We start from the raw sequence: 14155 nt of genomic DNA on the forward strand, positions 1-14155 counted from the left end.
ATCAGTTCTTGTGCTGACGTTGCTTCCAGAGGCAGTTTGGAACTCGGTGGTGAGTGGTGCAACCGAAGACAGACTTTTTTTACGCGCTTCAGCGCTCGGTGGTCCCTTGTGCCTGCCACTTCGCTGCTGAGCCGTTGTTGCTCCTAGACGTTTCCACTTCACAATCACAGCACTTACAGTTGACCGGGGAAGCTACATTGAAAGTCACTGAGCTCTTCAGTATGGGCCTTTCTGCTGCCAATGTTTGTCTATGGAGATTGCTTGGCTGTGTGCTCAATTTTATACACCTGTCAGCAGCGGGTATGGCTGAAATAGCCGAATCCACTCATTTGAAGGGGTGTCCACATACTTTTGTAGTGTACATATGTCCTATCCTTTATAATGTCCGGCCCATAATAAATATCTCTTATGGAGTCCATAGGCAGGAGATGGAGCATACCAAGTCTGCACCCCCCACGGAAAGGTGAGCCTATTTCACTGTGCAGACAATACAGCTTCTGTACAGTACAAATCAATTGATTCCTTCTTTACATTGCCTGAGACTTTTCCACAGTCAACCTAGCGGGCAAAATTGGTTGAATTGAAGCCATCTCAATCAGATAACAATCAGTTCAGGTTGTAAACTGATCGTAGTGAGATCATTTTGACCAGCTTTGTCGGCTACGAAGAGGCTTTGTTGAGGTAAAACAGAATGACCCATAGCTCTGATCCAGGGCATTACATGCGACAATGAGGCTCAGCATCGGAAAGACGCACATCAACACCCTGGACCAGAGCTATGCGACCCACTGCTTTGCGTCACAATCACAAGTTCGTATTGAATTGTGGCAACAACAGGCTACAACACACAGCAGGAGCTGTAGATATGACACTTCCGCTGAGACGTGTTTACAGGCCGAGGTCAATGTTAGAGGACACAGGTCACAACCTTTGACATCAGGTAACATCTCTCCCTATCAGTTCTAACAACTGCACTCTGTTTTAACTGATCACAAGGTTTTCATGTCAGTCAATTTTACTGAACTTTATGATCGACGTCTATTAAGAGGACGTCATTAGGACATGTATCTACGGGACAACCTCTTCTTAGGTTTTTAACTGTGTCAGCCTGTCCATGCTTCACATTAGGACTCTCCATTTAAATATACGTACCTGGGTACCTCCCCCCCTTCTCCCTCTTCACATGAATTTAAAGTCTGTTACATAAAGCTCATCTGCTCCTCTCCTTAGCACATTGTATCTCTCTATCACTGCCAAAGTTCAGGGCTATTTATACTAGGAAACATTACCAGGACATAACTAGAACAGAGTTGCAGCTGGTTGAAAAACAACACGGTTGAGACTAGGGAAGTACCCTCCCCCTAGAGTCTCATCACCCTAGTGTCTCAACACCCTAGTGTCTCACCACTCTAGTGTCTCACCACCCTAGTGTCACAGCCCTCAACAACCCTTCTGTTTCCTCACCCTAGTGTCTCAACACCCTAGTGTAACCACCCTAGTGTCCCAGCCCTCTACCACCCTAGTGTCTCAAAACCCTAGTGGTTTACCACCCTAGTGTCTCACCACACCCAGTGTCCACTACCTCAGTGTCCCTGCCACTCACCACCCTAGTGTCTCACCACCCTAGTGTCTCATCACACTAGTGTTTCACCACCCTGGTGTCACACCACCCTAGTGTTCAAGCACCCCAGCAGGTGTTTATTTTACAATGCCCTCTCTTCCTCATCACCCCAGGAAACCACTGTGCTCGTCCCACCACCTCAATGTCTCAGCACCCCTACCTCCCCAAAACCCCACCATTACACCACCAGTGTATCTGTCTGTCGCAGACTGTGCTATGTGTCCTAGTGGTCTATATATCACAAGCCATAACCCTTACCATAGCTGCCATTGAGATAGGCTGATACACCAAGGGCCTTGGTTAATATCCCTGGAATGGCAGGGGGACAGGGAAGGAGGGAGGGACACTGTCTCTTGTGTACATGGGGGAGAGGATCAATAAATAAACTGAAATATAACACAAGAACTAGCTTACCTCAGTGGAATGATATTAATGAGGAATTAGCCACTGCAGCATGTTGAGTTGTATTTATATAGTAGACTGTGGGCTGTACTGTATGCCCACTGTGGGGTATTGAGTTGTATTTATATAGTAGACTGTGGGCTGTACTGTATGCCCACTTTGGGATGTTGAGTTGTATTTATATAGTAGACTGCAGGCTGTACTGTATGCCCACTTTGGGATGTTGAGTTGTATTTATATAGTAGACTGCAGGCTGTACTGTATGCCCACTTTGGGATGTTGAGTTGTATTTATATAGTAGACTGCAGGCTGTACTGTATGCCCACTTTGGGATGTTGAGTTGTATTTATATAGTAGACTGCAGGCTGTACTGTATGCCCACTTTGGGATGTTGAGTTGTATTTATATAGTAGACTGCAGGCTGTACTGTATGCCCACTGTGGGGTATTGAGTTGTATTTATATAGTAGACTGTGGGCTGTACTGTATGCCCACTTTGGGATGTTGAGTTGTATTTATATAGTAGACTGCAGGCTGTACTGTATGCCCACTGTGGGGTATTGAGTTGTATTTATATAGTAGACTGTGGGCTGTACTGTATGCCCACTTTGGGATGTTGAGTTGTATTTATATAGTAGACTGCAGGCTGTACTGTATGCCCACTTTGGGATGTTGAGTTGTATTTATATAGTAGACTGCAGGCTGTACTGTATGCCCACTGTGGGATGTTGAGTTGTATTGTAGACAGTGGGCTGTATTATATATATTTTTTCTGTTAAAAAATATACTATATACTGTATATATATATTATAATTTTGTCCATTTTTCAGATATTAAATGAATTACTAAATTTAATTTTCAACCCCATGTTTTATCCTAATGATTTATAAGACTTTCTGAAACCGGTATTTTGAGGAGGGGGCACACTGACTGGACCACGCAAATCTCACAAGTATCATACACCTCTAGCTCCCGGCTACTATCCAATCAAATCCACATTGACATTATCCCACCCCTGGTTAGCCACAATTGGCTTAAATAGCCAAAACATAACACAATATCAGCCAATTAATTCCCAGCAATATTCCCAGAAATATTGCCCCTGTATTTTAGTGTGCTGCGCACATTTGTCTATCATTCACTTCATGTAGACGGTTATGATAACTCTAAATCTTCTACATGTTCTGTTGAGAAAGACTGTCCCCAAAACCTTCTCAGTTAAATGTTAACTGCAAAGTAGGCTTACCTGGCAGAATCATATCATGATTATTTGTATCAATCTGCTGGGCTTTTGTTTTGTAAAATCTGTCATGACATATAGTATGACGCAGCAAAAACGTCACTAGACCAGCAATTGGTCAGAAATACAGTGTAGACATTGTTAATGTTGTAAATGACTATTGTAGCTGGAAACGGCTGATTTAAATAAATAAAAAATGGAATATCTACATAGGCGTACAGAGGCCCATTATCAGCAACCATCACTCCTGTGTTTCAATGGCACATTGTGTTAGCTAATACAAGTTTATGATTTTAAACGGCTAATTGATCATTAGAAAACCCTTTTGCAATTATGTTAGCACAGCTGAAAACTGTTGTTCTGATTAAAGAAGCAATAAAACTGGCCTTCTTTAGACTAGTTGAGTATCTGGAGCATCAGCATTTGTGGGTTCGATTACAGGCTCAAAATGTCCAGAAACAAATACCTTTCTTCTGAAACTCGTCAGTCTATACTTGTTCTGAAGAATGAAGGCTATTACATGCGAGAAATTGCCAAGAAACTGTAGATCTTATACAACACTGTGTACTACTCCCTTCACAGAACAGCGCAAACTGTCTCTAACCAGAATCGAAAGAGGAGTGGGAGGCCCCGGTGTACAACTCAGAAAGAGGACAAGTACATTAGAGTGTCTAGTTTGAGAAACAGACGCCTCACAAGTCCTCAACTGGCAGCTTCATTAAATAGTACCCGCAAAACACCAGTCTCAACGTCAACAGTGAAGAGGCGACTCCGGGATGCTGGCCTTCTAGGCAGAGTTGCAAAGAAAAAGCCATATCTCAGACTGGCCAATAAAAATGAAAGATTAAGATGGACAAAAGAACACAGACACTGGACAGAGGAACTCTGCCTAGAAGGCCAGCATCCCGGAGTCGCCTCTTCACTGTTGACGTTGAGACTGGTGTTTTGCGGGTACTATTTAATGAAGCTGCCAGTTGAGGACTTGTGAGGCGTGATGGATGCCCTGCCCATGAAGGTGGTTAACTTCCAAGACCGCCCCGGTTACACTAGACACCAAAGTTCTGCCCGCAAGCGGCGGTGTTCTTTGATGTTACACTGTACTGTAAGAGTAAGGTTAATGGACGCTGCCATTTAGGCAGGGACATACACCAGGGATCTGGGCTGGAATAGAGGAAGGGACACTATCTGTTCTGTACAGGAAGTAGAGGACAATATAAATAATTAAACTGAGGCGGTGTAACTCAAGGGGTTCCTCAGTGGAATGATATCAATGATGAGAATTCAGCTACTGGGCTCAGCTATCGTTCTTTATATGAAGTTATTGTTGGTGGTGGTAGTGATGGTGATGTTGGTGGTGATGATGGTGGTGGTGGTGATGTTGGTGGTGGTGATGTTGGTGATGGTGGTTGTGGTGGTAGTGATGATGATGACGATGATGGTGATGGTGATGATGACGATGATGGTGATGGTGATGACGACAACGATGATGATGATGGTGATGATGGTGGTGATATTGATGATGATGGTAATGATGGTGGTGATAATGATGATGATTTAAATGTGTGTCTATCTAAAACCATTCCAGGTAAAACAAGAACCCACAACCCTGCTGAGGATTCATGAGGATAATGTCTATCAATACAGGGTAAAAGACTTCTTGGCTGAAGATAAAGGACTGATGGAGAAATGATGAGGACTGGTGTGTGGGTGAAGAGGGCTCCTGACATTACATCAACATCATCCTACATTGTCTTACTTTCCACACAGCAGATACCATGGTCTGTCTGTACCATGGAATAAACCTACCCTGGCAGATAGCCTGACCTCTGACCCGTGGAATAAACCTACCCTGGCAGATAGCCTGACCTCTGACCCGTGGAATAAACCTACCCTGGCAGATAGCCTGACCTCTGACCCGTGGAATAAACCTACCCTGGCAGATAGCCTGACCTCTGTCCCGTGGAATAAACCTACCCTGGCAGATAGCCTGACCTCTGACCCGTGGAATAAACCTACCCTGGCAGATAGCCTGACCTCTGACCCGTGGAATAAACCTACCCTGGCAGATAGCCTGACCTCTGACCCGTGGAATAAACCTACCCTGGCAGATAGCCTGACCTCTGACCCGTGGAATAAACCTACCCTGGCAGATAGCCTGACCTCTGACCCGTGGAATAAACCTACCCTGGCAGATAGCCTGACCTCTGACCCGTGGAATAAACCTACCCTGGCAGATAGCCTGACCTCTGACCCGTGGAATAAACCTACCCTGGCAGATAGCCTGACCTCTGACCCATGGAATAAACCTACCCTGGCAGATAGCCTGACCTCTGACCCGTGGAATAAACCTACCCTGGCAGATAGCCTGACCTCTGACCCGTGGAATAAACCTACCCTGGCAGATAGCCTGACCTCTGTCCCATGGAATAAACCTACCCTGGCAGATAGCCTGACCTCTGACCCATGGAATAAACCTTCCCTGGCAGATAGCCTGACCTCTGACCCATGGAATAAACCTTCCCTGGCAGATAGCCTGACCTCTGACCCATGGAATAAACATACCCTGGCAGATAGCCTCGCTTCCACTTACCATTTCTCCTTGCATGAATAAATCAGCTGTGATCCAGCCTACTGCATGATGAACATTCATTGGCCTGATGCCAGACGGCTGGATGAACTCTGTGAAATGTGTTTATTTCCTTCAAAGGGACAAGAACAGGCTTTGGTTGGTACAAGCCAGATGTGCATAGTTGTAATAACATTGTAATAATGTAATGTATTAACATTGCTGTAATACAAGTATGGAGGTATATGTGTGCAACAAGCAATAATGTTTGATATAAGTGTTTTGGTTATCTTTTTTTCTTCAATGTATAAATTCGAATGTTTTTAAATAATATGCAATAAGCAGTTCCTCTTCTGAACTGACCAAATTAATTCAGAGGTTGTTACTACTGTAACGAATGAAATGTGTTTTAGCTTTCTCTATTGCTCCTTTGTGTGTTGTTGTGTTTTCTGAAGGTTACTAGACAGATGGCATGCTGGTTAAAATGTTCTTCCTCATCATCTCAGATTTTTTTTTTTTAAACTAGCCTCGGTAAAAAAACTAGCCTGGGTAAAAAAACTAGCCTGGGTACCAGTATGTTTTTGTTATCATTTCACGCCTCGCCACTTCTCATCATGCCATGTTTTGGAGTGGCAAGGAATGGAATGATAGTACAGACTGGTACACAGGATAGATCAAAACATTACTGATGATCTTAGTTTCCTGGTTTATTGATGATCTGTCTCAATTCCTCTATTTCCATGTAGAGATCTTACTTTACATTAATATATTGTTACACATATGATGCAATGCATTTAAAGAACCGAACTAACTGTTTAAATTATGTGAACTTATATATTAGTATGTGCTGTTCATTGTTTGTAATAAAATTTTGTTGGAAAAATCCAATCAAGATACTCCAGTTCTTGCTGTCGAAACAGCCTCTCCATATTATTTGACCTATTAAAGTGTGATTGTTATCGTGAGTGGAATGTTTTTTAATTAGTAGTTTAATTGACTGGCAGCTAAAAACAGAGAGCTTTTATTGCTGTTATTTATGTTAGGCGTAGTGACACAGGGGAACCCAAGAGCAGACTCAGATGAGAAAACAGGGATGAATGAACCAAAATATTTATAGTTACACAAAGATATATGGAGCGCAGATCCGGGGAAGCTTGGATGAGTTGCAGAAAAACCAGATGTGGAGACTGAGGTTGGAGTTAGCTGAGTAGAACAGGGTAAACAGGTCCTGATGGGAATCCAGGATAGTGGTGGTGAGTAAAATCCAGAGCAAGGTAGTTGGGTGGTGAGATGTGGAACAGGAGACTGGAGCCAGAGACAGAGCGGTAATGAGCAGAGATTACGATCTGGCAGAGTGGAAGTGGCAGGACTGAGTATTTGTTGAGGTCTTGATTATTGAACGAGTTGCAGCTGGTAGAGATCTGCTCTGACTCCAGCACACCTGTCTCCAACCACACAATCACACAGAGAGGGAGAGGGAGAGAGAGAGTGTACAGGGGGAGTAACTGCAGATCAAGAAGACACCGGATGAACACCGGAGGGAGTAGCAGGAGCAGATGTGACAATTTATGAGTACATTATCTCTTATACACACACACGCACACACACACACACACCCACACATACGCCTGCTGTTGCTGCTGAGGCTGTAAGCACAATGGTATCAATGCCATTTCCCGGTAATAAAACTGAAGAGACTGACACATTTTAATATATCCTTTTAGATTAACTCCAGGCCTATATAGAGCCAAGAGTTGTTCCTGGTTAGGTTAGAGCATTAAATTTGGCTCTGCATTGGTCAACTCCTGGCCCATTTGACAAAATCAAAGCCTATAAAAATATCAGTCATTCTGTGAGTCCTTACATAATTAATGTCCAATAAACAAATTATTTATAGATACAGATCAAAATATTGTCCTCACTTGTTCTGTCCTGTTCTGTCCTCTCCTGTCTCCCTGTTCTGTCCTCTGCTGTCCCCCTATCCAGTCCTGTCCTTTCCTGTCAGCCTATGTCCTGTTCTGTCCTCTCCTGTCCCCCTGTTCTGTCCTCTCCTGTCCCCCTGTTCTGTCCTCTGCTGTTCCCTTATCCAGTCCTGTCCTTTCCTGTCAGCCTATGTCCTGTTCTGTCCTCTCCTCCATGTTTTCACACCCTTAAACATGAGACCTCCATGTTATCACACCCTTAAACATCAGACCTCCATGTTATCACACCCTTAAACATGAGACCTCCATCTTATCACGCCCTTAAATCAAATCAAGTCAAATCCAATTGTATTAGTCACATGCGCCGAACACAGAGAAATGCTTACTACGAGCCCCAAACCAACAATGCAGTTTAAAAAAATATGGATAAGAATAAGAAATAAAAGTAACAAGTAATTAAAGAGCAGCAGCAAAATAACAATAGCGAGACTATATACAGGGGGGTACCGGTACAGAGTCAATGTGTGGGGTCACCGCTTAGTTGAGGTAATATGTACATGTAGGTAGAGTTATTAATTAAAGTGACTATGCATAGATGATAACAACAGAGAGTAGCAGCGGTGTAAAAGAGGAGGGGGGGGGGGGGGGGGGGACAATGCAAATAGTCTGGGTAGCCATTTGATTAGGTGTTCAGGAGTCTTATGGCTTGGGGGTAGAAGCTGTTTAGAAGCCTCTAGACTTGGCGCTCCGGTACCACTGGAGTCTTTAACAATTTTTAGGGCCTTCCTCTGACACTGCCTGGTATAGAGGTCCTGGATGGCAGGAAGCTTGGCCCCAGTTTTGTACTGGGCCATTCGCACTACCCTCTGTAGTGCCTTGCGGTCAGAGGCAGAGCAGTTGCCATACCAGGCAGTGATGCAACCAGTTAGGGTGCTCTCGATGGTGCAGCTGTAGAACCTTTTGAGGATCTGAGGGCCCATGCCATATCTTTTCAGTCTCCTGAGGGGGAATAGGTTTTGTCGTGCCCTCTTCATGACTGTCTTGGTGTGCTTGGACCATGTTAGTTTGTTGGTGACGTGAACACCAAGGAACTTCAAGCTCTCTGTGGTGTCATCGGTAAACTTAAGGATGGTGTTTGAGTCGACCGATTAATCGGAATGGCCGATTAATCGGGGCCGATTTCAAGTTTTCATAACAATCGGTAATCGGCATTTTTGGACACCGATCATGTGTCCACGAGGGGACTGCGCTGACTACCTGTTACGCCAGTGAAGCAAGGAGCCAAGGTAAGTTGGTAGCATTAAACGTATCTTATAAAAAACAATCAATCTTAACATAATCACTAGTTAACTACACATGGTTGATGATATTGCTAGTTTATCTAGCTTGTCCTGCGTTGCATATAATCGATGCGGTGCCTATTAATTTATCATCGAATCTCAGCCTACTTCGCCAAACGGGTGATGATTTAACAAGAGCATTCACGAAAAAAGCACTGTCGTTGCACCAATGTACCTAACCATAAACATCAATGCCTTTCTTTAAATCAATACACAAGTATATATTTTTAAACCTGCATATTTAGTTAATATTGCCTGCTAACATTAATTTATTTTAACTAGGGAAATTGTGTCACTTCTCTTTCGTTCTGTGCAAGCAGAGTCAGGGTATATGCTGCCTGGCTTTTTGCGAACTGTGTGAAGACCATTTCTACCTAACAAAGACCGTAATTAATTTGCCAGAATTGTACATAATTATGACATAACATTGAAGGTTGTGCAATGTAACAGCAATATTTAGACTTAGGGATGCCACCCGTTAGATAAAATACGGAACGGTTCCGTATTTCACTGAAAGAATAAACGTTTTCTATTCGAAATGATAGTTTCTGGATTTGACCATATTCATGACCTCGTATTTCTGTGTGTTTATTATATTATAATTAAGTTTATGATTTGATATTTGATAGAGCAGTCTGACTGAGCGGTGGTAGGCAGCAGCAGGCTCGTAAGCATTCATTCAAACAGCACTTTCCTGCATTTGCCAGCAGCTCTTCGCTGTGCTTCAAGCATTGCGCTGTTTATGACTTCAAGCCTATCAACTCCCGAGATTAGGGTGGCAATACTATAGTGCCTATAAGAACATCCAATAGTCAAAGGTATATGAAATACAAATGGTATAGAGAGATATAGTCCTATAATTCCTATAATAACTACAACCTAAAACTTCTTAACCTGGGAATATTGAAGACTCATGTTAAATGGAACCACTAGCTTTCATATGCTCTCATGTTCTGAGCAAGGAACATGTTTCATTATTTATTTGAGACTAAATAGATTTTATTGATGTATTATATTGTTAAAATAAAAGTGGTCATTCAGTATTGTTGTAATTGTCATTATTACAAATATATATATAAAAATCGGCCAATTAATCAGTATCAGCTTTTTTGGTCCTCCAATAATCGGTATCGGTATCGGCGTTGAAAAATCATAATCATTCGACCTCTAGTTGTTACCTACCCTTACCACCTGGGGGCTGCCCGTCAGGAATCCCGGAACATATTCCAGTCTGTGCTAGCAAAACAGTCCTGTAGCTTAGCATCTGATTCATCTGACCACTTTTTTATTGATCTAGTCACTGGTGCTTCCTGCTTTAATTTTTTTCTTGTAAGCAGGAATCGGGAGGATAGAATTATGGTCAGATTTGCCAAATGGAGGGCGAGGGAGAGTTTTTCACGCGTCTCTCTGTGTGGAGGAAAGGTGGTCTGCATTAAAGTCCCCGGCCACTAGGAGTGCCGCCTCTGGGTGAGCGTTTTCTTGGTTGCTTATGGCGGAATACAGCTCATTCACTGCTGTCTTAGTGCCAGCCTCTGACTGTGGTGGTATGTAAACAGCTACGAAAAATACAGATGAAAACTCTCTAGGTAGATAGTGTGGTCTACAGCTTATCATGATATACTCTACCTCAGGTGAGCAATAGCTCGAGACTTCCTTAGTACACCAGCTGTTATTTACAAAAAGACATAGTCCGCCGCCCCTTGTCTTATCAGATGTTGCTGTTCTATCCTGCCGGAGCAGCGTATAACCAGCCAGCTGTATGTTGATAGTGTCGTCGCTCAGCCACGACTCCGTGAAGCATAAGATATTACAGTTTTGAATGTCCCGTTGGTAGTTTAATCTTCCACGTAGGTCATCTATTTTATTGTCCAAAGATTGCACGTTTGCTAGCAGAATGGAAGGAAGCGGGGATTTATTCGATCACCCACAAATTCTCAGAAGTTTTCTCCTCCTCCTCTTCACAAAAATCACAGGGATCTGAGCCTGTTCCCGAGAAAGCAGTATATCGTTCGCGTCGGCCGCGTCAGACTTGTTAAAGGAAAAAAAAGATTCTGCCAATCCGTGGTGATTAATCTCAGTCCTGATGTCCAGAAGTTATTTTCGGTCATAAGAGACGGTAGCGGCAACATTATGTGCAAAATAAGTTTAGAAAAATAATATACTAACAAAAAAACACAATCGGTTGGGGGCATGTAAAACGTCTGTCTTCTTCTCCGGCGCCATCTTAGAGACCTCCATGTTATCACAGCTTAAACATGAGACCTCCATGTTATCACACCTTAAACATGACACCTCCATGTTATCACACCCTTAAACATGAGACCTCCATGTTATCACACCTTAAACATGAGACCTCCATGTTATCACAGCTTAAACATGAGACCTCCATGTTATCACAGCTTAAACATGACACCTCCATGTTATCACACCTTAAACATGACACCTCCATGTTATCACAGCTTAAACATGAGACCTCCATGTTATCACACCTTAAACATGAGACCTCCATGTTATCACACCTTAAACATGACACCTCCATGTTATCACACCCTTAAACATGAGACCTCCATGTTATCACACCTTAAACATGAGACCTCCATGTTATCACAGCTTAAACATGAGACCTCCATGTTATCACAGCTTAAACATGACACCTCCATGTTATCACACCTTAAACATGACACCTCCATGTTATCACAGCTTAAACATGAGACCTCCATGTTATCACAGCTTAAACATGAGACGTCCACGTTATCACAGCTTAAACATGAGACCTCCATGTTATCACAGCTTAAACATGAGACCTCCATGTTATCACAGCTTAAACATGAGACCTCCATGTTATCACAGCTTAAACATGAGACCTCCATGTTATCACAGCTTAAACATGAGACCTCCATGTTATCACACCTTAAACATGAGGCCTCCATGTTATCACAGCTTAAACATGAGACCTCCATGTTATCACAGCTTAAACATGACACCTCCATGTTATCACACCTTAAACATGAGACCTCCATGTTATCACACCTTAAACATGACACCTCCATGTTATCACACCTTAAACGAGACCTCCATGTTATCACACCTTAAACATGAGACCTCCATGTTATCACACCTTAAACGAGACCTCCATGTTATCACAGCTTAAACATGAGACCTCCATGTTATCACACCTTAAACATGACCTCTCCATGTTATCACACCTTAAGTATGAGACCTCCATGTTATCACACCTTAAACATGAGACCTCCATGTTATCACACCTTAAACATGAGACCTCCATGTTATCACAGCTTAAACATGAGACGTCCATGTTATCACAGCTTAAACATGAGACCTCCATGTTATCACACCTTAAACATGAGACCTCCATGTTATCACACCTTAAACATGAGACCTCCATGTTATCACACCTTAAACGAGACCTCCATGTTATCACACCTTAAACATGAGACCTCCATGTTATCACACCTTAAACATGAGACCTCCATGTTATCACACCTTAAACATGAGACCTCCATGTTATCACAGCTTAAACATGAGATGTCCATGTTATCACACCTTAAACATGAGACCTCCATGTTATCACAGCTTAAACATGAGACCTCCATGTTATCACACCTTAAACATGAGACGTCCATGTTATCACACCTTAAACATGAGACCTCCATGTTATCACACCTTAAACGAGACCTCCATGTTATCACACCTTAAACATGAGACCTCCATGTTATCACACCTTAAACATGAGACCTCCATGTTATCACACCTTAAACATGAGACCTCCATGTTATCACAGCTTAAACATGAGATGTCCATGTTATCACACCTTAAACATGAGACCTCCATGTTATCACAGCTTAAACATGAGACCTCCATGTTATCACACCTTAAACATGAGACGTCCACGTTATCACACCTTAAACGAGACCTCCATGTTATCACAGCTTAAACATGAGACCTCCATGTTATCACACCTTAAACATGACACCTCCATGTTATCACACCCTTAAACATGAGACCTCCATGTTATCACACCTTAAACATGAGACCTCCATGTTATCACAGCTTAAACATGAGACCTCCATGTTATCACAGCTTAAACATGACACCTCCATGTTATCACACCTTAAACATGACACCTCCATGTTATCACAGCTTAAACATGAGACCTCCATGTTATCACACCTTAAACATGAGACCTCCATGTTATCACACCTTAAACATGACACCTCCATGTTATCACACCCTTAAACATGAGACCTCCATGTTATCACACCTTAAACATGAGACCTCCATGTTATCACAGCTTAAACATGAGACCTCCATGTTATCACAGCTTAAACATGACACCTCCATGTTATCACACCTTAAACATGACACCTCCATGTTATCACAGCTTAAACATGAGACCTCCATGTTATCACAGCTTAAACATGAGACGTCCACGTTATCACAGCTTAAACATGAGACCTCCATGTTATCACAGCTTAAACATGAGACCTCCATGTTATCACAGCTTAAACATGAGACCTCCATGTTATCACAGCTTAAACATGAGACCTCCATGTTATCACAGCTTAAACATGAGACCTCCATGTTATCACACCTTAAACATGAGGCCTCCATGTTATCACAGCTTAAACATGAGACCTCCATGTTATCACAGCTTAAACATGACACCTCCATGTTATCACACCTTAAACATGAGACCTCCATGTTATCACACCTTAAACATGACACCTCCATGTTATCACACCTTAAACGAGACCTCCATGTTATCACACCTTAAACATGAGACCTCCATGTTATCACACCTTAAACGAGACCTCCATGTTATCACAGCTTAAACATGAGACCTCCATGTTATCACACCTTAAACATGACCTCTCCATGTTATCACACCTTAAGTATGAGACCTCCATGTTATCACACCTTAAACATGAGACCTCCATGTTATCACACCTTAAACATGAGACCTCCATGTTATCACAGCTTAAACATGAGACGTCCATGTTATCACAGCTTAAACATGAGACCTCCATGTTATCACACCTTAAAC

Source organism: Salvelinus namaycush, chromosome 11, assembly GCF_016432855.1.
Source record: "Salvelinus namaycush isolate Seneca chromosome 11, SaNama_1.0, whole genome shotgun sequence".
In the NCBI taxonomy this organism is placed as follows: domain Eukaryota; kingdom Metazoa; phylum Chordata; class Actinopteri; order Salmoniformes; family Salmonidae; genus Salvelinus; species Salvelinus namaycush.